Below are 23,018 nucleotides of genomic sequence, written 5' to 3'. Positions count from 1 at the left end.
TCCCAGCTGTAGATTTTAGTAATTTCATTTAGTTAAGATTTTGTTTGCTCTTATTTTCTGCATTAGGATGTGTTTTCCTGGAAAGTCGGTCATCAAATATTTATTGATTGCCTACAATTTCCCAAGCATTGTGCCTGGTGCTAGGGATGCAGAGTGAACCCTGTAAACCATGGTGCTACTCTCCTGGAGCTTCTAGAGAAGCTCACCAACTAATTTAATGTGTGAATTCCATTTGCTCAAACATCTAGTCACTGAATGTAATGCAGAACTTTATTTTCCTCCTTTCATATTTTATGTTTTATTAGGCAGGACGGGCAATAGGGGAATTATAAAATCTGAATAGTTTTTTTTTCTTGGCATTTAACTTACGTATGGTCCAATTCTTCTTTAACCTCAGCATCAGGAAGCATGGTTACCACCACTATTTCAGTGATTAGAATTCGTGTAAGTTAATGAGATGACTCTTTCAACTTTTCACTCTAGTTTGAGTGGGCAAATCAGCATATTGAATGTATCCATCTTGACCTGTCTTCGTAGAGCTATAATAGCTTTGAATGATACCTGGAGGAGCTTGAAACATGTCCAAATCCCAGATGATGGCTTTTGGCAATCAGCGCTTAAACACCTCTCATTTTCTAGTCCAAATGTGGGATGCAGACAATCCTCTTTTGTTCGGATTAAATCCAACTACTCATATTTTCCCGGACTCTCCTCAGATACTATTCCTATTACCACCTACTCCATCTCATTGAAAAGGGGAAATGTCTCTATAAACTGCTACCAAATGTGAGGTAGCTTGCATTCCTAGCTTGAGAAGCTATTTTCTGTTATGTTATTTGTATTCTTCGGAAATTATGCCTTGTGGCATAATTAGAGGGATTTTTAGTGGTGACTAAATTAGTCCCTGACTCTGTGAAGGTTTATGTGTAGGTTATTCTAGAAAGTTGGTTATGTTTTTCTAAGAAACTTCTACAAGCTTCTAAAACTCTATCATAATTAATATGATGTGTTCCTTGTTTAGATCTTACCTGTAATGCTTGAAAGAATGGCCAGAACTCCGAAAGATAAAGCTACTATTTGATTTGATTCAATTTATTGAGTGTGATTTGTTATCTTTATGATCAACTCAATTACCTAATTTGGAGAGCACCTGCTATGCTTCGTTCACTGTGGTAGAGCTCCAGGATAGAGAGATGATGTTAGCTGAGAGTCTAGTGGAAAAAAATGTAAACAAATACATAATAATAAAACATAAATGCAACAATATAAATATTTACCCTTCATAGTAGTGGGACAGAAAGAAGAGTAACTAATTCGATTCAGGGAGAAAAGTAAATCAAAGAAGATCTCAGAAGAGAGAAATTTCAAGGAGGTATATCAATTTGCTATTGCTGCAAAATAAATTGCCCCAGACTCAATGACTTAAAGCAATACCCATGTATTATCTCACAGTTCTATATTTCAGAAATCCAGACATGGCTTAGCTAGAGCCTCTGTTCAGGGCTTCACAAGGCTATAGTCAAGGTGTTGGCCAGGGCAGCAATCTCATGTGAGGCTTTGTTGTCAGAATTTAGTTCCTTGTGATTATAGGATTGAGACCTTTAGCCACATAATTCTTGCCAAATGGCCCTCTCCTAAACATGGCAGTTTGCTTCTTTAAGACCAGGGTTGAAACATTTGCTGCTGCTTCCATCTCTGACTTTTCAACCTCAGGGCTCACCTGATTAGGTCATGCCAGCCCTGGAAAATCTTCATTTCCACTAACTTAAAATCAGCTGAGTAGAGACTTTAATTACATCTGTAAAACCCCCCATTATGTCATATGAAAGAATCTAATCACAGGAGTAGTATCCTCTCACGGTCACACATCTCACCAGCACTCAGTGGGAGGGGATTGTACAAGGGTGTGGCTCTTTGGGGTCATTTTGGAATTCTGTTTACCGCAAGTAGGTTTTGATAGCTAAATAGGATTTTTCCAACTGGACAATGGGTGAAAACACATAACTGGCTGATACAGCAGAGGTATATGAACACCATGATTTCTTCCTTATATTGATTGCTGCAAGAGCCTCCTGTGTTTAATTCATCAGTTTCTGATTTCTCTCCCTCCTCTTCTGAAGGTCCCCCTTCCCTGTAATCCTTATCATTACTCCATTCGGTCCTCTACTCTCTGAGCAGAACTATTTTTCTTAGTCGTGGATCTACCCAAACTCTTTCATGATCCCATCTGACCTCAAAATCAAACTCCAAATTCCCAAGCATGACATTCACCATCTGGCTTTTCTTACCTTGAGTTCAGTTTTATCCCTGTGGTGGTTAATTTTATGTGTCATTTTGGCTTAGCACACTTGGTAAAACATTCTGGTCGTTTCTGTGAGGAATGCTTTGGAAAGAGATTTACATTTAAATTGGCAGACTAAAGCAGATTGCCCTCCATTATGTGAGTGGGCCCCATTCAATCAGTTAAAGGCCTCACTAGAACAAAAGATTGACCTCCCCCAGGCATGAGGGAATCCTACCAAAAGATGGCCTTCAGACTTCACTGACTCTTCTCTGGGCTCCAGCTGCCAGCCTGCCTTGCAGGTTTTTAGACTTTCCAGCCACTATAATCATATTGGCCAGTTCCTTAGAATATGTTTTTAATACACATCCTATTGGTTCTGTTTTTCTGAAGAATTTCTCCCTCCTTATTCATCAGCAATCTGAACTTTAAAACATCTTGCTCTCTCTGGCCTCACTAACTTTGTGTCCACTTCTTTCTCATCTGGAGTTTATTTCCTAACTCTTTCCTCCCTTTGTCTTCATCTGGTTACCTGGTACTCACCACTCAAGACTCAGCTTAGGTGTCACAATGTGGAAAATTTTTCTGACTACCCCATCCAACAATCTTGTACAGAGAAATTATTTATTACACTATACGGTAGCCCTCTGTTTACTATAAACTGTAACAGTAAACTTATAGACAATACCAAGCAATACTAGTCTTCATTTCCCTGACTATATCAGATATTTTATAAATGTGAGATATTTAATAAATATTTAATAAATGGGTGAATAGATAGATGGCAGATTTTCATTGTGGCTACAAGTATTTCAGAAAGACTGAGTGCCAAGTATAAGGAGGAAGAAGCATCAGAGAATAAATCTGGAAAAGGACTCAAGCACTGGTTGAGGAAGGGAGACATGTTCCTTGCTAGAAATATGGACATGCAATTATTGCCAGAAAGATGTAAATGATGACATGGCATTCAGAAAGATTTCTCTGGCTGCAGACTACATGATCCATGGAGGTGACGGGCACATTAAAATAAGAGATTATTAGAATAGCCAGGCACAATAGCATGCACCTATAGTTCCAACTACTTAGGTGGCAGAGGCAGGAGGATTGCTTGGGCCCAAGAGTTCAAGATCAGCCTGGGCAGCATAGCAAGACTCAGTCTTTAAAAAATGTAATAATAAATAAATACGTTCTTGGAATAGTCCCAAAGAAAAATAAGAGGGTATGGAATCAAAAGTAGCCTTAAGAATAAAGAGACCACATGTGGAAAGATTGAGGAGGTATAAGAGAAAGATGTTTGTACTATACTGGGTGATACAGGAAAGGGAGAGAAGAAAAATCAGGGATAACTTCTAGGTTTTTTACTTGAAAACAGGATGTACCTTAGTGCCCCTAACTAAGATAGAACAAAGGAGGAAAAGTATATATGAAAAGAAAAATAATGAGTTTCGATGGCTAATGTCATCTGAGGTAAACATCCTCAGATGTTACAGTGGATGTGCAAACTGGACTTAGCATCCATTTCCAGCCCCCCTCTTTTTGGTCAGTTTTCCTGTACTTAAGAAGATGTACAACTAGAAGTAACATGTATACCCTCTTGTATCTGGGATGTTAGCTATAGACTAGGCTCCACCAAAAATTTGCAGTGACATAAAATTTGCCATGTACAAGTAAGGCCAACACCATCTTCTTGCTGCTTTGGTTGATTTCTGTGAGTGAGAAAGATCATGGAATTGTGGGTATAATCTGCAGCAGGGTTTCAGTGTCCAGATCCTAGTTTCATGCCTTTCAAGAGGCCATTTACGTAGTAGTTAATAGTCACTGTTCCAGTGTTCAGTCACCAGTTTCATGGCTACCAAGAACAAGTTGTGGAAGTGATAGCCATAATTTCCTGATGCCTACCTCACAGTTAGCATTGTTAGGTAAACAAATTCAGTAGTTCCAGAGGTGACTTCTTGATTCTCCACTTTTCAATTATCATAAAAACAATAACTTTCCTGGGGAGAATTCTTCTGTGTTCTAGAAGTCATTCCTGGAGGCTCACCTTCTCCCCTGTGTTCTAGAAGTCATTCCTGGAGGCTCACCTTCTCCCCTGTGTCCTAGAAGTCATTCCTGGAGGAGCCTATTTTATAATCATTATAAAAATTTTGCAGACCGAATCCCCTATATCCAATTATTTCTGCTTAAAACACCTAAGCCTGATTCTTTGTTTTTTTTCTCTTCTGAACCCACATTGATATAAATATATATGTTTAGAGATCAACAGAGAAAAAGATGTCAGGCTTGTTTGGATGATTCTTCAGATGGTGCTTCTACTCAAAAAGTGTCCATTCAATTAGTCTTAAGTAGCAGTCAGCTGATTTATATTGAGGCCAACCAGAATAATAACAATGTCAGCAAAGGGAATCTTGAGGTTATACTGCATTCTTGAATTTCTGTAGTGTGGGAAGGGGGCATATTAACATACTGCAACAGTATCATCATGCTAATAATTTACCAAAAACTTAACTGCAAGGAAAGCTCAAGTCTGTTATTAATTTGACAAGACATTTAATCTCTTCCTGTAACAGTTATAAATTTTTAAAATTTGATTGCATCAACCAACAAGCTGTAGCTCAGCATTTGAGATAAGCAGAGCTGCATTATCTCATTATTAAGGGGGGTCTGTATGAGAAGGAAAAGTGATCAGAAAGTCTCAGTTTCTTCACTTGTAAAATGAACAGGTTGCAGATGATTCTCAAAATTGCTACTGAATCTGACATTCTATGATGGTAGGGAATCTTCAACTTGATGGTCAATTCTGATGCAACACAGATATTATAGACTAAGTTGTTGTTTTGTTTTTTCCTTTTTTTTTTTAAATAAAGAAGTTAGGTTTGTGCCAGCAGAATTTGTTGCTGTGTTCATAGGTCTTTCTCTCTCTTCTTTTTTTTAACTTTCCCTGGCATACCTCAGTCAATGTGCTTGTTTTCTGTGCTCAGCATTTGTTTAGTGGGAAGTGCCAGGGAAAAAGATAGGCAGAACAATTAAGATAAAACCTTAACCTTGTAGAATTTGCGACTAACCTTAATTTAATCAGTTTGGGAATTTACAAAAGATGGAAGAAGCTGTTGACTTCATATAACTCCTGCTTTCTGTCCTGCAAAACTCCTGGAGGCAAAGAAATAATAAGAGCCTAGATATCAGCTTGGAAAGTAAATACAAAGAAAACAATAAAATCAATAAATCAGTAAAATTTGTAATAACTTATAAAATGTCCTGTCACAGTAGCAGGTGATAGAGCATGCACGAAAACTCCTGTCTTCTGATTTTAAGTCCAGTGGTCTTTTTACTACATGACTCTTTTACAGTAAAACATTTTTTCTTAGGTAATACAAAAGTAAACTTCACTCTCTGGTCTGAATTTCTAATCAGTGGAGTCCAAGACAGAGATGTTTTACTCTTGGGGGAAAATTATCCTGGAAAGAGCCAGATTCTGTCTAAAGTACCATCAAAAATGTCATATGTCTTGATGTAGGATTTGGAAAATGGATTTCCCTTAACTCCGCCTCACTAAATATGTTCGTGTTAACTCACTGCTTCTGCTTGCTGACAGCTGAGGCTCCTATTGCCAAGATCTCTGCAAATGGCCTGGATCTTTGGCTCAAGGATCAGTTCAAACAAGAGAGCCCCAGGCTATTTTCGAAGACAAATATGATGGGATATCTTTGATTCACTTTGGGCTCTTTGGGTTCAGCCTAAGGGTAAGGGGATTGTTTCGCTCCTACATTGAATAATCAAGTGGCTGCAGCTCAGTTGTCAAGGCTTCCTTGTTTGAGTAGCCCAGGCTTAGTAAGTGGCCTTTGGTCTCATTGGTTACACACAGAGCTGGGTCTGGGAAAGGGGGGTCTGTATGAGAAGGAAAAGTGACAGGCTGCACATAATTCCCTCTGGGAAAGGAAACAGAGCTCCAGATACTGGAGAAGTTCTCTGTTTCATAGAACTTACTGATACTTTCAACTGGGGGTAAACAGATGCAGACTTTATCTTATGAAGGTAAGCAAAATCATGTTGCCGGTCAACATGATTTTGAAATTGTACAAAGTGAGAAATAAGTACAATTTCAATATATAAATAAATAGCCACATGATTAGCATCCTTTCCTAGGTGCTATGCTAAAAATCAGTCAGAGATTGCCCATGTAGGTGTCATGGGAAAGCGCTACAGGCATCATTGGATCATGTCATCAATATTAACCGTAGTTTACTATAAACAATAGGAACACTTGTCCCCCTTTTTTTTTTTCCTGTTCTTTGCTCAGTGGTTGGGAGGCCTATCATAAACTGACCTTAGGCAATAATTCTTTGAAGAACTGAATAGCGTAAAGCCTGCTCTGCTTCCATGTATGATTGCCAAAACAGTGTTAGCTCTACTACTGTGTAAGTACCTGTCGTCTGGATATCCAATAGACACTTCAGGTTACCAGAAATAAATTCAAGGTCTTCTCTCTGAAAACCCGTGCTTCTCCCTCTATTTTAAAAAAATTAAATTTACCTTTGTTTTTGTCACTTTTTCCCCACTCAGACTCTTCCCACCCACCACCCAGCCAACTACAATGCACAATCCTGAGCCCTTCTAACCTGGTATCTTCTCTTCATTGCCCCTACATTTATTCTAGCTCAGGTGCTCACCATTTCTCACCATAATTTCTCAGCCAGCTTTTAACAAGTTTGCCCCCTTCTAGACCATTCTAATTGCTATCGGAGAGTTTTAAAAATCTATCAATCAGTTCTCTCCTTGAAATCCATCAATGACTTGTCATTAGCATCTCAGTAATAAAGTCCTAACTTACCAGCTTGGCATTGGTACATTCCTACCTCCCTATGTAACTTTAACACCATTCTTTGCCTCAAACACATATTCAGTACAGCCATACAGGTATTCTATCTCTCTCTCTCTCTTGCTCTCATTCCTTTATTCTTTGAGATAGTCATCTTATCATCTCTTGGGAGACTCTTTCATGATCCACCAAAGCTACATTAGAAAACCTATGTTTTCCCAAAGCATTCTGTTCACTGCTATCGTAGTGTTTCTTAAAGACTATTGGCAATCTGTATTTTTACCATGCACTATCACAAGACTGTAAGCCACCTGTAGACAGAGGGAGGATCTTACGTGCGTAAATACTTCCAAACCAAAAAATGGGACTAGTGTGAGGTATGTATGCACCTTAGACCAGCAGACTTGTTTAAAGTCTACCAGACTTTAAACAAGCAGACAGGCATGCAACAAAATAGGGCAGATGACAATATTGCCCATTTTTTGATGACAGATAATTCGTATAACTTTTAACAATTTCATTTGACTTTTGAGAAGAATGTAACTGATCTAATACACTGGTTTTCAAACTGGTGTCTGTGGATCCCTTAGAGTTCCTGAGACCTTTTCAGGGACCCTGCAAGCTCAAATTATTATTTTTTTTCATGACAATACAAAGACAGAAATTCCCAAAAGTTCTCAGTTCATAGCACCCTTAGTGTCTCAATACTTTTTCCTCACAGCATTTCTAGGCTAAAGGAAATACTTAGCAGTCTGTTTATTATGTACTTAGGTCAAAAGAACTCAGGTATTTATGTCCTAAAATCTTAATAGCCATTTGAAAAAATAATACAAGTAAATTGTGCATGTTTACTTTATTCTTAAATAACCACAATTATTTAATAGGATGTGTATACCTGTGGGTACAACTTCTCAAGCCTTGGAGTCAGATGGAATACTAAAACTCTCATTCACTATTCCACATTGCTTTTTATCATAGAAAGCACTGAAACGCAAGCTTCCAAAGATATTTTATCATATAAAATATAGTGGAATCTACCTTAAAACGACCTTGAACTAGTACTTTGCAAAATGTGCAGCAGATGTTGAGTATTGCTGAGTTTTCCTGGAAATTTTAAAATATGGTGAGGTACCCTGTAAGTTTATTGTGGTACTCCAGAGAACTTAGGTGCACAGTTGGGAACCACAGTATTAAGATGTTATTTGCCCTCTTCACTGGGTTCAAATTTGCTCTGGTTGTGCAAAATCAAGGGTAGGTAAACATCTGGCACCTTAACACAAATCAAGCAGTGGCAGAAAATTACACTAGTAGTTCTATTCTTTACTGCCATGGATTACAGTTTTTAGAAAATCCAATTTATTTCACAGCATCCTTGATGAAGCAGTAAAAATTATTAATTATATTAAATCCAACACTTGTACACATTTCTTTAGTGACAAAATTTCTGTGTGACAAAATGGGAAGTGTGCAGAAGCATTTCTGTTGCACACTGAAATGCAATGTGAGTCTTCAGGGTTAGTACATGTGCTAGTCTATTGTTTGAGTGGAACTAGTCACTTTTTCAAAGGACATCATCTTTATGTACAAGAACAACTCACAAGTTATCATTATTCATGTTTTAGCATTTGAAAGACATCTTCTTGAAATTAAAGTGAACCAGTCACTTCAAGGAGAACAATTGACGGTATTTGTCATCTGATAAAATTTGAGCACCAGCAAAAATTAGATTTTGGAAAACCTTTATTCACCACTCTAAATTTGACAGTCACCCATTACTTAAAGACTATTTTGAGATTGGTGGTAAAATTAACAAGTATGATTATTTTGATGTTGTATTATCATTTGTGTCAACACTTGGAAATTCTGCATAATTCGGTGAACCAATAGTTTCCAAAGGCCATATTACATGATCATGCATAAGTAAAACATCCATTCGAAGTCTTACAAGATAGAGGGAACAAAGAATAGATGGAACAAATAGAAACAGATAAAAAGATGATAGATTTAAACCTAATCTTACCAATAATATCAAATATAAATGGTCTAAAAACCTCAATTAAAAGAAAGAGATTGCCTTCTTCCAAGCTTGTCCTGGTATTATCTAATTTTTGTCCATTGATGAGTATAAACAGATTACTGATTTAGTTTGTATTTTCTAATTAGCAGTAAGATTGAGATGCCTTCCAAATACATGTTAGATGCTGTCTTAGATCAGATTCTCAAGAAAGAGATTCTGACACAGAAAATCACATGGATAACTTTTATTGGGGAGTGCTTTTGGTAAACAAACCTATAAGAAAATATAAGACAGGACTTAGCATAAGAAACAGCTGACCTTCAATACACTGCCAATTGATGCCTCAGCTGATTCTATGGGGAGTTATGAAGCTGAGCTAACAGTTCACTGTTTTCCTCACTAAATGAAAGTGGGTCAGGACTTGGAATTTCCAAGTTACTGATCACTGGCCACCCGAGGAGGGCATAATCTTGGGCAGGGAAATTTCCTAAAGCTGGGGGTAATTTCCAACAAGAAAATCAGCTGTGAGCCATCAGTAGCTAGTATTTGCCACAGCTAGGGGACAAATGTGTTAGCTGCATAGGTTAGGCACTGCCATCAATCTATTTCCTTCTTTCTGCACATGCATATAACACAGAAAATAAAACAATTCTATGAAGCAGAATTTCCCTTATGCTGCCCATTTCTTCCAGCTAAATATTTTCAATTCCTGTAGCTGGTTATTGTTATATTTAATGTTCAGTTAACCAAAAGAGTTCTTCCTGACCTTTTTCATATGGGGAGTGCCATTAGGCCCTGCTGTACTTTGACCATTCTCTGAATAGCCCTGTCCTCTAAGAGATAAAAACCTACCCCAAACACTTAGGAAATCAATATCTTAAGGTTCACCTATAACCAATTATTTGTCTTTTGCTCCGTTTTTTTGTTTGCTTTGTTTTGGAGGGAAAATAGCCTCAGTTTTATCTTTCAATTCTTTTATTATTTTATTTCTGTTATAATGTTTTTAATTTCTGTGGATCCTTTTTGTTATTTATGTTGTGTTCTATTTGTATTATATCATCCTACTGTCTTATGAAAGCAATATTTCATCTCTTTAGCAATATGATAATTTATGTGAAGCCATCTTCTCCCTGAATGATCTTAGGCCCCCCCTAAATTGCTGCTTTATGTTATTTAACCTCTATATTTAATTTTAGAAATCTTAAAATATCTGTTAGTTGTTAACTTTCTGGTATATTTTGAAATGGCCGTGAAAAAGTTGACTGAAACGTGGATAGGCTTGTTGACCCACAATGAAGTGCTATTGGTGTCTTCCTCTTGGGCTAGTTTTCATTAACGAAGATTCTACTAAAAGAATATAATCTTAGCTGCCAGTTTTGAGATCTGAGTGGGGAAAAAAAAAAGCTTGAAGGTCTCAACATTTTAAGTGTATCTATTGAATTAGTTTCCGTGTGTGTGTGTGTGTGTGTGTGTGTGTGTGTAATACCATCTCTCTACCAGCTACTGCTGGTGTCTCTGAATCCATTTTCCCTCTTTCAGATCTTCAATCTGCACCTTTTCTTGGTTGAGGAGAGGCAGTCACTTTATGGCACAAAGGGATAGATGGTCTTGGTGAATCTACCTGTTTTTAAACACAGCCTCACCTTCAATTGACTTTCAGAGGTACCTAATGCCAGTGATTTATGTGTTTTGGGGGTTCTGTTTACTGTAGCCTTCTATCTCCATTTTTGTCCTGGTAGGTTTAGATATTAGACACAGACACACACATACACACACACACACACACACACCCCACACACAATAATACAATCTTTACTGCTAATTTAGTGGGCCTGAGAATACATTCAACATTCATTTTAGACAGAATTCCTCCAAACTTTTGTATTGTTTTTTAATTTTAGTGCGTTTAGATAACATAATGTTTATCAAGTTGGACCTTGGAATTTGTTGGTTTCATTTGTGATTAGTACATGGCTGTTTTGTTGGTGTTTACATTTAAAAAATATTTTTCATTTGTTATGTGTAATTTTTTTCTGTCTCTTAATGAGCTTATTAATCATACTATTCAAATTTTCTATATCTTTACACATTTTCTAATCATTTAATTACAAGGTGGTTCTATTTAAATCTCCAAAGACAATCATTAAATTATCTACTTCTCACTATAATTCTATCAGTTGCTACTTTATATATATATATATTGATGCTACATTGTGGGGTACATATTTGGTTCCTGATTATTATGATCCCTTATTATTTTGACTTTATGTGCATATATAGTTCATACTTGTCCTTTGTTATTTTTTCAAGTTAAATTCTATTTATTTTTTTTCTGATATTAAAATTATCTGGCTTTCTTTTGATTCATTTTTGCCTAGAGCTTCTCTTTTCCTTATTTCTGGTCTTTTCATACCTTTTTGTTTTAAGCACATGTTTTGTAATCAAAATACTGTAATCCAATATTCTATTATAATCACAAGGTACTATAATTTGGCTTTGGATTAGTTATTTTCATTGACTTACATATATTAGAATAGACACCATTATTTCTGCATTCTTATTTAGTATTTTTTATTTACCACACATTTTATATTATGTTTTCTTCTTTCCTGTCTTCCATTGGAAATACCAAATTTCTTTACCTGGTGTGAATATTTTATTAAACCTAGTTTCATTCTTCTTATGCTTACTACAAATATAGTAAAATTCTTATGATTATTTTATTTCCTCATTTCTTAATCTTTTATAAATATTTTTGTCTTTCCGCTAAAGAAGACAACTACCTTAGCATAATATATCACATTCCCTCAATTCCCTTCACCTAGCATTTTCGCTTCAAATTATTGTAACCAGCTTACATTTTACTAATTTTACTCATATTTTGTGCTTTTTCTTGTGGTATCATTCTAGATTTATTTCCCTTTTCCTCAGATTACTTTTTAAATAATATTTTCAAAGAGAATCTTTTTGTAGTAAACTCTGGAATTTAGAGATGTTTGAGTAGCTCTTTATTTCATGCCTGTATTAAAACATTAATTAGCTATGCATAACATTATAATTTTAGAATTCTTTTTCTTAAATAATTTGAAATATAGTGTATTATTTTAATACATCAAGTGTTATAAGAAAAATCTATACATCAATAAGAGAAGTTTGATATTAATATGATCTTAGTCCTTTGTGATCTCATTTTTATTCAGAAAGCTAAAATTTTTAAAATTTTGTATTTAATGGTGTTAAGTTTCATTAGGTAATTATTGGCTTTACCTTATCCACCTTCTTTTGCCCTCTTTTCAATCTTAAATCTTTTATTCTGAGAGCTTCTTAGAATATTTCTTTTTCTGCTAGTTTTCCCTTTTATTTGGACTGTTATATAGATGATAATAACTCATTTCAACTCTTCATAGCTCTTGAATTTTCTTTTATACTTTGCCAATCTGTACCTCTTCTCAATATATGATGGATAAATTTCTCAACTTACTATCTAAAATGCATTTTTTTTTCTTAAGCCACATCTCTAATTTGCCATTTAATTTAGCTATTAAGCACTGTATTTCAATTATGTTTTTTCTCAACCAGGATTTTCAAATAGTTCTTTAAAAAAAAAAACTTTCTGCCTTTATTTCAAATTCCTATTTGTTTTCATATCTCTTTGAAAATATTTACTATGTTTGGTTTAAATTGGTTTTCTGTCTAGTACTATTATTCTGTTCCTCTAGTATGGATTATTCAAAGTATTACCTTCCTTTTATAGCAGGTAACTTATAAAATTTCTTGTTATTCATTGTAATCTCATATTTGTCTGGAGGCATTATTACATCAATAGGGTATACAATGAGAGAAGCTAAATTCCAGGTCTTAACTTTTGACATCCCTGCAGTGGCTTGGGTGGGCATGGTGGCTCACCCTTGTAATCCCAGCACGTTGAGAGGCAGAGGCGGGTGGATTACTTGAGGTCAGGAATTCGAGACTAGCCTATCCAACATGGAGAAACCCTACCTCTACTAAAAATACAAAATTAGCAGGGCATGGTGGCAGGGACCTGTAATCCCAGCTACTCTGGAGGCTGAGACAGGAGAATCGCTTGAATCCGGGAGTCAGAGGTTGCAGTGAGCCGAGATCATGCCACTGGACTCCAGCCTGGGCAATAGAGTGAGACTCTGTATCAAAAAGAAAAAAAAAAGTATATCTATATATATAAATGTGCCTTAGAATGGAGAATATTGGTATTTAATCTAGGCCCATTTACCACACTCCCAACCAGTTAATCCTGCCCCTCAGTAAAACTTCCTTTTCCATCATCCTTAGCCTGCTCTTATCTCCGAGTTATCTTCCTCAATTGTAATAACTGAGTTCATGCAACAAGGGAAGAGGAAGAAAGAAACCTTCTCATTTGCAGTTCTTTGCTTCCCACTTCATGCACCTCTAGACGCACTGGAGTGCCACCTTTCAGCCTAGCAGATGTGGTAAGAAGCTGCTCAATTTTTGCTTGGCAGAAATGATGAAATGAGCAGCAATCCAGCCAGGGCAATGTTGTGGTGAGAGAAGAGCAGATAGAAAGGCTTTTCCCCAACCCAACTCCTATTGTACACAGTCCTCATCTTCTCTGAACTGCTGCTCCCAGCTACATCATATTTCATTCATCTTTTCTTTCCAGGGGTTTCTCAGATTTGCAGCATTATTTTCTCAGATTGGTCAATCTCACCCCCTTCTTACACGTGTGGCAGATTCAGAGTTGAATTTGGGAGAGGAAGAAAAGAGTCTATGTTATTTTGACATCTTGGCAAAAATGGGAAGCCTCAATAATACTTAAATAAGAATATCTTGGAAATATCAGAGATCAGAGCTGCTAATTGTAATCATGAGAATTCAGAGTATCAAGTCTTTGTTCAAGGAAAAGGAATCCTTTTATTTGTGATTTAAATGCCTTAGAAATTAAGTGGCAAATTTTAGTTGAATGAATGGCTGAATGAATGTACTGTGTGTTTGTTCTTTTGCACTGGAATATGCATATGTGGTGGAGAGGGTGGTGTAAATGCGCATGCTCTTCTGCTTTCATGTGTTTAGGGATATATGACTGGTCAATTCCATGTGTGACTACAAGAGATGTTGAGAAAATCACCCTAAGCCTTGCTTTGAAAATATTCAACTACAGTAAGAAGTCATCTAACATTCTAATTTTTCATGAACATAAAAGAGCAAAAAGAAAAATTACATTATCTTGTAATATAGAGAATGTTATACAGAGAAATTATATTCCACTCATTTAATGATCATGTATTAAGTCACATGCTAGCACTATACCAGACAATAGGATCACAAACATAAGTAAGATATAGTGAATTCATAATCTAATATGAATCTATAATTTAAATAATATCATCTATACAATAATACAGATACACACAGAAGGTGATGGGAGCAAACTGAAAAGAGTCTGCAATTCCAACTACTGGAGTCAAAGAGTAGCTGAAAAGATCTCTGAGAAGAGTCATGGAATCAGGTAAAACTCAGGGTATGTGGGGATGATGAGTCACATGATGTGGCCAGAGTGCAGTGGCACAGAGCCCAGGAAGATGAAGGACAGGAACTTCTTAGAAAGTTGGAGACACAGATGGAGTCATAGGATAAACAAAGTTATATGTCATCACAAGGAATTTATATAAAACCCATAACCTAAGTTATAGAAAGTCTTAAAATCTTTGCAAGATAACTTTTTTTTCAGATGACCTAAATATACTGGATTATTTTTGTGTTGCCATGAGGTCTATCTCTTTGAAAGCCTGTGAAAACTACTGAAGCTTCTGCCTTATTCAAATAATCAACATCCTTAAGAAGTTAACATAATGGGGTGATATAAGCATACACTATGCAGTCAGATGTAGAATCTTGGCCGATTCGTCTATTCAACAAGCTATGTGACCTTGGGCATATAGCTTAAACCCTCTGAGTATCAGTTATGAAATGGTATCTTAGTTCGTGTGACCATTAGGTGGTTTAAATGAGGTAGCCCAGTAGATATATAATAAATGTAACATTTTGAAGAGAGGACCATTTAGTATATGGCTTACGTTATAAAATAATAGTTTAAAATCAAAAGGTTGATTCTCTAGTGATCAAAATTACTTCTTTATTATCATAGGGAGGTAATTTATATCACATATTTTTAGAAATGAGTTTGACACATTGCAGATGTTCAGTAAACCCTTGCAGAATTAATGAATATATTTTTATAAATACCTAGTTGTTCTGGACTAGAAGGTCAGTATGATGCTGCCAAGTTAAATAATATAACTTATACAATTATTTTAAAAGTATTTTCAAGACAGTTGTACTTCATTTTAACCCCTACTACACACACACACACACACACACATATATATATATATATATTTTTTTTTTTTGGCCAGAGGATATAATGCTCTTACTTTTTTGTGTAACTGAGGCTGAAAGAGTTCAAATTTAAATCAAAGGCCTTTTTGTGGAAACTTATTAGAATTCTTTTTGTGGTTAAGTGATCTAGCAATGAAAGCTGTGTTTTCCTGGTTTCCTAAATCTCTGGGAGAGGAATTATTCTGCGTGCAAAATGCATTCAGCTGTCAGAGCAATGGGCTCTGGAATAGACCAACAATTTTACAGTTGAAGACCAGATGTGATTGAAAGTGTCGAGAAAAAGCAGAGTCACAGGGTCAAGTGCTAATTTTTCAGATCAATTTTTAAACCATCTCTGCTGATTAGGGCAACAGCAGTATCCATGTACATTGTGGGAGAACAGAAGCTAACATAATTCATCTCAGCTTAGAATATTTGTGAGGTATTCTTGATTCATCCCTTTTTTTCCCTGCACATTTGAAAACATTTTGGAGGGGAACTGTGGGAATCATCTTCCCCAGAACACTGGCAGATCTTTTTTAATTCCATTAATGGAAGCTTGGTGCCAGTTCAAAACGCTTTGTTAAATATTATCCTCACTGGTGCCCCTGTTTCCAGCATTCCATTGGCACAGAGTTTAGAACCCAGATCTCTGCAAACGTGTTAAAAGGTAGGAGTCATTTTTTTTCTTTCATCTGGCAGTTATCTGGGAAGTTCTGAACTCATAATAGTTGCTGAATGGTGCTGTCCTGCATGAAAGAATACAGAGAGGGAAGTTCCAGCTGTTTTTTTTTTTTTTTTTTTCCCAGTGTCACAGGAAAGAGCTGTGGTTCTGGATAATTTCCCATGCTCATTCTTTTCAAAATGAAGAATCCTGAAATTCAACTATAGTATAAAATTACTCAAATTCCAGTTTTCTTTCCAGAAAATGGACAAAGCAGGATATATTTTTCATTGATAAGTAGGCAAAAACAATTGTTTCTTCCCAATCTTGAATTTACATTAGTGTCTATCTACCATCCAATAATCTCACATGACTTTCACCTCAATTGTGTGCACCTGGACAGGACAATACAAAAAGCTGGATTCACTAGTCCTGGGAAAGCTGGATGAGACCTGAATGATTCTCAGGAGGAAAAATCAAGCACACTAAAGGTGAAGTCCTTCTGTTTCTTTTATGAAAGAAAGTTTCACAGGGGAAAAATTTATATCTAGGCCATTCTTCCATTTAAGGCTACCACCAGCTTTATTCATTTGGATAAAGATGCAAAGTAATTGTTAAAACTGAAATTTTAGGCGGGGTATGGTGGCTCATGCCTGTAATCCCAGCACTTTGAGAGGCTAAGGCAGGCGGATCACAAGGTCAGGAGTTCGATAGCAACCAACATGGTGAAACCCCATCTCTATTAAAAATAGAAAAAAAAACAAAAAGAAAGGAGCCAGGCATGGTGGCATGCCTGTAATCCCAGCTACTTGGGAGGATGAGACAGGAGAATTGCTTGAACCCAGGAGGCAGAGGTTGTGGTGAGCCAAGATTGTGCCATTGCACCCCAGCCCAGGCAACAAGAGCGAGACTCCATCTCAAAAAAAAAAAAAAAAACCACAACTGATATTTTAGAACATTACACCTATTCTTTAGCATTTGTCTAACCAATTTGCTGAGGATATAGTCTCATGTGTTCTCCTCGTTTATGAACAAATGTGAATGCACAATGAACGTGAATAGCAGTTCTAGTCTTACATTGGATTCCTTGTATCAATGCCACTGGCCATGAAAAGCCTGAGCTATTGAATGTGCAGTGTTAATATGCAAGGTAAGGGAGACCACGCTTCACTTGACATTAAGCCTCCAACCTTATTTGGGAAAATATTCCTTACCTGATAGCATGGCGTACCACCCTTTCAAGTAACATAAACAATATTTAGAAAGGTGATTTAATGCAGAGAACACAGTACCAACAAACATGGGATCTGGATTATGCAAAACAAAACTGAGAATTCATCAATATTCCTTTCTTACATTTTAATCAAACAATTACATATATTTAGGTATAATATGAGATGGTAAGTATAATGCTCTTAGGATGAATGGGGATCAATGGTGAGTGCAGGGTCAGCACCCCAGCCTGAGGACGTTGGGACTACTTAACATAGAAGACTCATATAAGCTAGCTCTTACATGATGAATAACAGTTTTTCCAGCAGAGAAGGAAAGGAAAGTGTGGTGGACAGAAAGATGACCCCAATGACCTTGACTTTGTATAATTCTCTTCCATTAAGAGTGCATGACATCTGTGGATATAATAAGATATTACTCCTGTGACTGCATTGTATCTATGGCAAAAGAAATTTTGCAGATGTAATTAAGGTCTCTAATCAGTTGAGTTAATGAAAAGGAGGATATTTGGGTGGGCCTTATCTAATCAGTTGAACATTTAAAAGGTCTGAGTCCTTCCTGAAGTCACAGAGGTTGAAAGCGTGAGATGGTCTATGGTGGGGACCCTGTGACAAGGACCTGAAAGTAGCCTCTGAGAGCTGAGTGCAGACCCCAGACAACATCTAGCAATATCATGGGAACCTGTGTTCTATAGCTACAACAAGGATGTTAATTCTGCTGAGCATCTGAAACTACTTGGAAGCAGATCTTTCCCTAGTCAAGTCTCCAGCTGACTGACATCTTGACTTCAGCCTTCTGGAATACCAATCGGGGAACCCAGCTCTGCCTAGCCTCAACTTCTAACCTACATATGATAATAAATGGATGCTGTTTTAGCCACTTAGCTATTGAGTGGGTTTTTAAAGACTCTATAGCAATAGAAAACTAAAACAGAAGAGAATCCTACAGAGAAGTAATAGCATGGGCTACCTTGTAGGCGAGAAGGTACACCAGGAATGTGATAGGATGGCCAATGTCCTTTGCGGTCAGTCAGACATGTCATGTTGAGGAGTGACAGGAGATGGGTGAAAAGTCAAGTTAGAGCTACTTTGTGAAAGGCCTTTTAAGAAGGAGCATGATCAGATTTTAAGCACAGAAGTCCAATAATTAGACCTGCATTTAGAAAAATAAGTGGTAGAAAAGTAATGGAATTGGAGGAAGATAATGTGGAATACAGGGAGACCAATAAGAAAGCTATGGTAATAATCAAGGCAAGAAGTGCTGAAGGCTTAAGGTAAGGCTGAGCTATAAAAATAAGAAAGAAAGGGTGCTTCAAGGGACATTTTAGTGACCAACGTTTTTGTTCTCAACATTATTTTAAATTTCTCTGAAAAACAATAGAGCTGTGGATCTTCTAGCTGGCGACAAAACCTCAAAAAATCATCTGCTGATACATTTCAAATATAAATAGTTCATCATAAGCTAAGAAAACATCGAGTTGCTCAGGTGAAAATAAGTAGGCATAAGCAAAATATACATAATTATATATATATATATTTTTTTTTTTGAGACAAAGTCTTGCTCTATTGTGCAGGCTGGAGTGCAGTGGTACAATCCTGGCTCACTGCAACCTCTGCCTCCTGGGTTCAAGCAATTCTCCTGCCTCAGCCTCCCGAGTAGCTGGGACTACAAATGTGCACCACCACATCTGGCTAATTTCTTTGTATTTTTAGTAGAGACAAGGTTTTGCCATGTTGGCCAGGCTGGTCTCGAATTCCTGACCTCAAGTGATCTGCCTGCCTTGGCCTCCCAAGTGCTAGGATTATAGGCGTGAGCCACCACACCTAGCCAAGCCATGTTTTTGCTTAATTCTTTTTTATTGTATATAAGTTCTATGATCATAGCATAGTGATTTGGTTGATCCAGGGCACTATTTTAAGATAAATAGTAAACTATACATCAAATTGAGATACATCTTTTATCTTGTCTAGCCTCCTGCTTTTAGACAGGCAAAATATTATTATTCACATGAAGTAATTTAGGTTAAGAAGGCCAACTAACCTGTCACCAGGCCATCACCACACTCGAGAAGGTGACTAGAGGCTCATTTTGCAGACTCCCGCTTTTTTCCATTACACCATCAACAGCAGACCAGGCAAGTGATTGCACTGAAGAATCTGGGAGACACATTAGCCACAAGAACAGGGTCACAGGAGAAATGATACGGACAGGAATTTCCAAGATGAGTCTGGGAATAATGCAAGAAATAACAAGCATTTTCATTTTTAACTCTCTGCTATATTTAAATTGAGTGTATAGAGTCTACTGTATATTTTTATCAAACAAGAAAACACTCATCTTTTAGCATAGAATCATTGGCCAGCTTTTGTTAAATTCTAACAGCTTTACAAAACAGACTCAGATTCAAATTTAAAGAACTATGTTCAGTTTTTCTTTTTTTCTAATTAACTCAGAGTTGAGATTTAATTGTGCCCAGGGCCTTAACAACACTGCTGTGCTTATTGGCATAATCTCTAGAATCCAGATTTTGCATATACACACCATGGTAACTGTTACTGTTATGTTTTCCTGCAGCATTTTCCTTTCTTGTAGCTAATCTTTTAAAAAGCCAAACCTCATTATTTTAGGTCCTTACCTAGATGAAACATTTGCTTTTGCACTTAAATGTTTTCAGAAACTCTGATTGGAACAGAGCAGGGTAACCCACGTTACGGGGCTCCTTCCAGGCTTCCTTTGAAGTCACTAGGAACAAGGTGCAAAGAAGGGACACTCTCTATGTGGAAGGGAGTGATAAGGATCAACATCCTATACTAGGGTGAAAATATGTTCACTTCTGAAGATAATATCTCTTTGGTTTGCATTTACATTCAATGTTTGTAAGGATCCTGGAGAAATAGTACAGAAGCTGTGCCTCGGTTCCTGGATGAATTGAGCATTTGTTGCCCTGGAAAAAGAATCCATCCTGTGGGGATGTCAATGGCAGCTGAATGAAGACCAGAAAGGATGAAGAATTGCAGATCGAGCCCTGGCCCCAGTTGGATGGGATTTCAACCAAGCGTGGTATTATTTTTCCTTTTTGTTTAATGGCCTTGTGCTTTTCTTCCCTGTTAGGATGTGGGGTAGAGCACGTTCAACCCAGGCCTGCGCTCTTGGGATGCCTAAGAAGGGCACAGTAGGCTCCCTACTCTCGATGTGTGGCATTTTCCTGGGGCTCTGCAAGGGCCAGTCGGTGGTGTTTGCAGGTTTTCCAGGTGTTGCTAAGTTCAGTCTCTCACAGAAACTCTCTAGAAACTTTAGAAAGGTTTCTTTTTGGTGGATCATGCTATTCCTGGGGATGACTACAGGATTTATAAGAGGAGTCAACATTTTGGACCAGGCTCCAATATGAAGCAACACAATCAGCGATAATCTGGCCTAACCCTAACAGAATATTACATCACCATTAACTTGGGAATTTCATGTTTACATGTTTAGGTGTAATCATATTTAACCCCATCAATCTGGCCACACATGGGAAAAGCTCCCATTCACTTTCCTGCAAGCACAGTCTGCAAAAGGAGCTGTACTCAATGTCCGAGTTGCCTTTGAGTCCACGTGCCTTTAAGGCAGTTACAACATCTTTCCCCAATTCTGACCTTAGCACTGAGACACTTCTGCCAAGATCCCACAAGTTACAGTCCCCTGGGCTTGTTGCTGAGATCCTGTAAAGTCATTCCACTGGCACAGCTACAGAAAGAGCCACACCCAGGACACAGCAGGCCCAGATTGCTCACTCTCTGCCCATTGTCCCAAGCCATCAAAAGAGAATACATGAAATCTAGAATCCTCAAAGAGAAGAATAGGGGAGGAGAACCACAGCACAAATGGGCAATGCTCTGCTCATCCATTAATGTCCCACATTGCATCATCTTTTGGAAGCCTTATTCACTCCTCCCTCACCCCCACCCTCTGTTTCTTGACATATAGTTTTATGATTTCCTGTGTCACAGAACTTACTACACTGCATTGTGCTTACACATCTTTCTCCTCCACTGGACTTTAATCTTCTTGAAGACAGTGATTGCCCTGATTTATCTAATCAAGTAACATTTATTGAGTGCCTACTGTATACCAGAAATTATTCTAGGTATTTCAAACACAGTTGTGAATAAGGTAGGCAGGGTGTCCACTCTAGAACTCAATTCTGGCGAGGGAGACAAATATATAGGCATTTTTTCTAAACACTTTTATATTCCCAGATTCTAACACAATGCCGATCGTATAGTCAGAGTATAAATATATATATATATAATTTTAAATAAGTGAGTGAACCTATAACAACAAGATGTTTACAAAGTGCCTTTTAAGTATGAACTAAGTACTTCCAATTTTTTCTGCAACACTGTATGGAAATATTAGCTTCTTCACACCTGTCTGCAGGCTACTGGAGGACCCACTAAACTGGTTCATAGAAGAGTCACAAAGTTTAGGACAATCCACAGGGATGGCTGTGGCACCAGCCTGTCACCCTGCCCAGTAGGCATATCTGAGAGGGTTGTATGCCCCTGTGTCCAGGCTGGAACAAGTGGCATATGAGTGTCACCATGAATGGCAAGGGAATGACAAAGCCCACAGAGAAGCCCCTACTGTCACTCTTGCATCTTGCTGGGTTTCTAACATTCAAGATCTGAGTGCCAACAGAATGTTCCCATATTCTGTATGCCAGCCCACCCAACAGAACATGAGGCTCTGCATTAATTGAGCCCTTTCATTAGGAGTGATTCATCTTACAATCCTTCAGAATCCACGTGCCATGACTTCCTGTCATAGTGGACATCTACATGCTGCCAGCATCTTCTTTTGAAATCTGCCTCTTGCTTTCTCCAAGTGACCCAGAGGGGGCTGTTAATAACCATATGGCTTCCTTGTCACAGATTTGGAAGGTATGGAGGGGACACCGACTTAAGTCTTTTTCAGGAACTGTTATGGATTCTGAAAGAGTGACTGTGCTTTTTCCTCTGAAGCCATATCTAGGGAGATATAAACAGTACTTATAATGTAATCAAATAAAATTATTTTTATTTTCCATTTTCCCTTCAAAATTTCATCAGACTTAAACTTTTTTGTTGGCCAATTTTCTGATGATATGTAGGTCTTAGAGTTACTTGAAGTCACCCATACAGTCCCAATTCAGAAATTACAATGCTGAATCCAAAATGTTTACTTTAAACTTGATTTAAAGTAAAATGTTCTCCTATTACCCAATTTAGGCCTGGTTTAGGCTGGGAGGCAGCAGGGAATAGGGGTGGGGAGGAATGACATGGCTGACGTTTTTTATATTTCTCTACCATATTTCTCCACTTTTCCTAACAGCTCAACCCCCAAGCTTGTTAAGTAGTTTTTGATCCCTTTGGGATCAGAGTTATGGGTGGAGAAGAAGGAATGCTAACAAGTGAGGAAGATCCCTACTTAAAATGATTCTTGGGAGGCCGAGGCGGGTGGATCACGAGGTCAAGAGATCGAGACCATCCTGGTCAACATGGTGAAACCCCGTCTCTACTAAAAATACAAAAAATTAGCTGGGCATGGTGGCGCGTGCCTGTAATCCCAGCTACTCAGGAGGCTGAGGCAGGAGAATTGCCTGAACCCAGGAGGC

At 37.5% G+C, this 23,018-nt stretch overlaps 1 long non-coding RNA gene across 1 annotated transcript in view; it reads left to right on the top strand.

Annotated features, from left to right (window-relative positions):
• LOC108302659 overlaps nt 1-23,018 on the top strand; it is a 68,830-nt gene that overhangs the window by 3,023 nt on the left and 42,789 nt on the right. The window contains exons 2-3 of the long non-coding RNA XR_001824443.2: nt 14,514-14,617; nt 20,265-20,443. This is a non-coding gene — a long non-coding RNA (uncharacterized LOC108302659). The remainder of the gene's footprint in view (nt 1-14,513; nt 14,618-20,264; nt 20,444-23,018) is intronic.

The sequence above is a fragment of the Cebus imitator genome, unplaced genomic scaffold (genome assembly GCF_001604975.1).
Source record: "Cebus imitator isolate Cc_AM_T3 unplaced genomic scaffold, Cebus_imitator-1.0 Scaffold42, whole genome shotgun sequence".
NCBI classification, from domain to species: Eukaryota; Metazoa; Chordata; class Mammalia; order Primates; family Cebidae; genus Cebus; species Cebus imitator.
The sequence above is the reverse complement of the archived record's forward strand: the minus strand, read 5'-3'. Positions and strand labels throughout refer to the sequence as shown.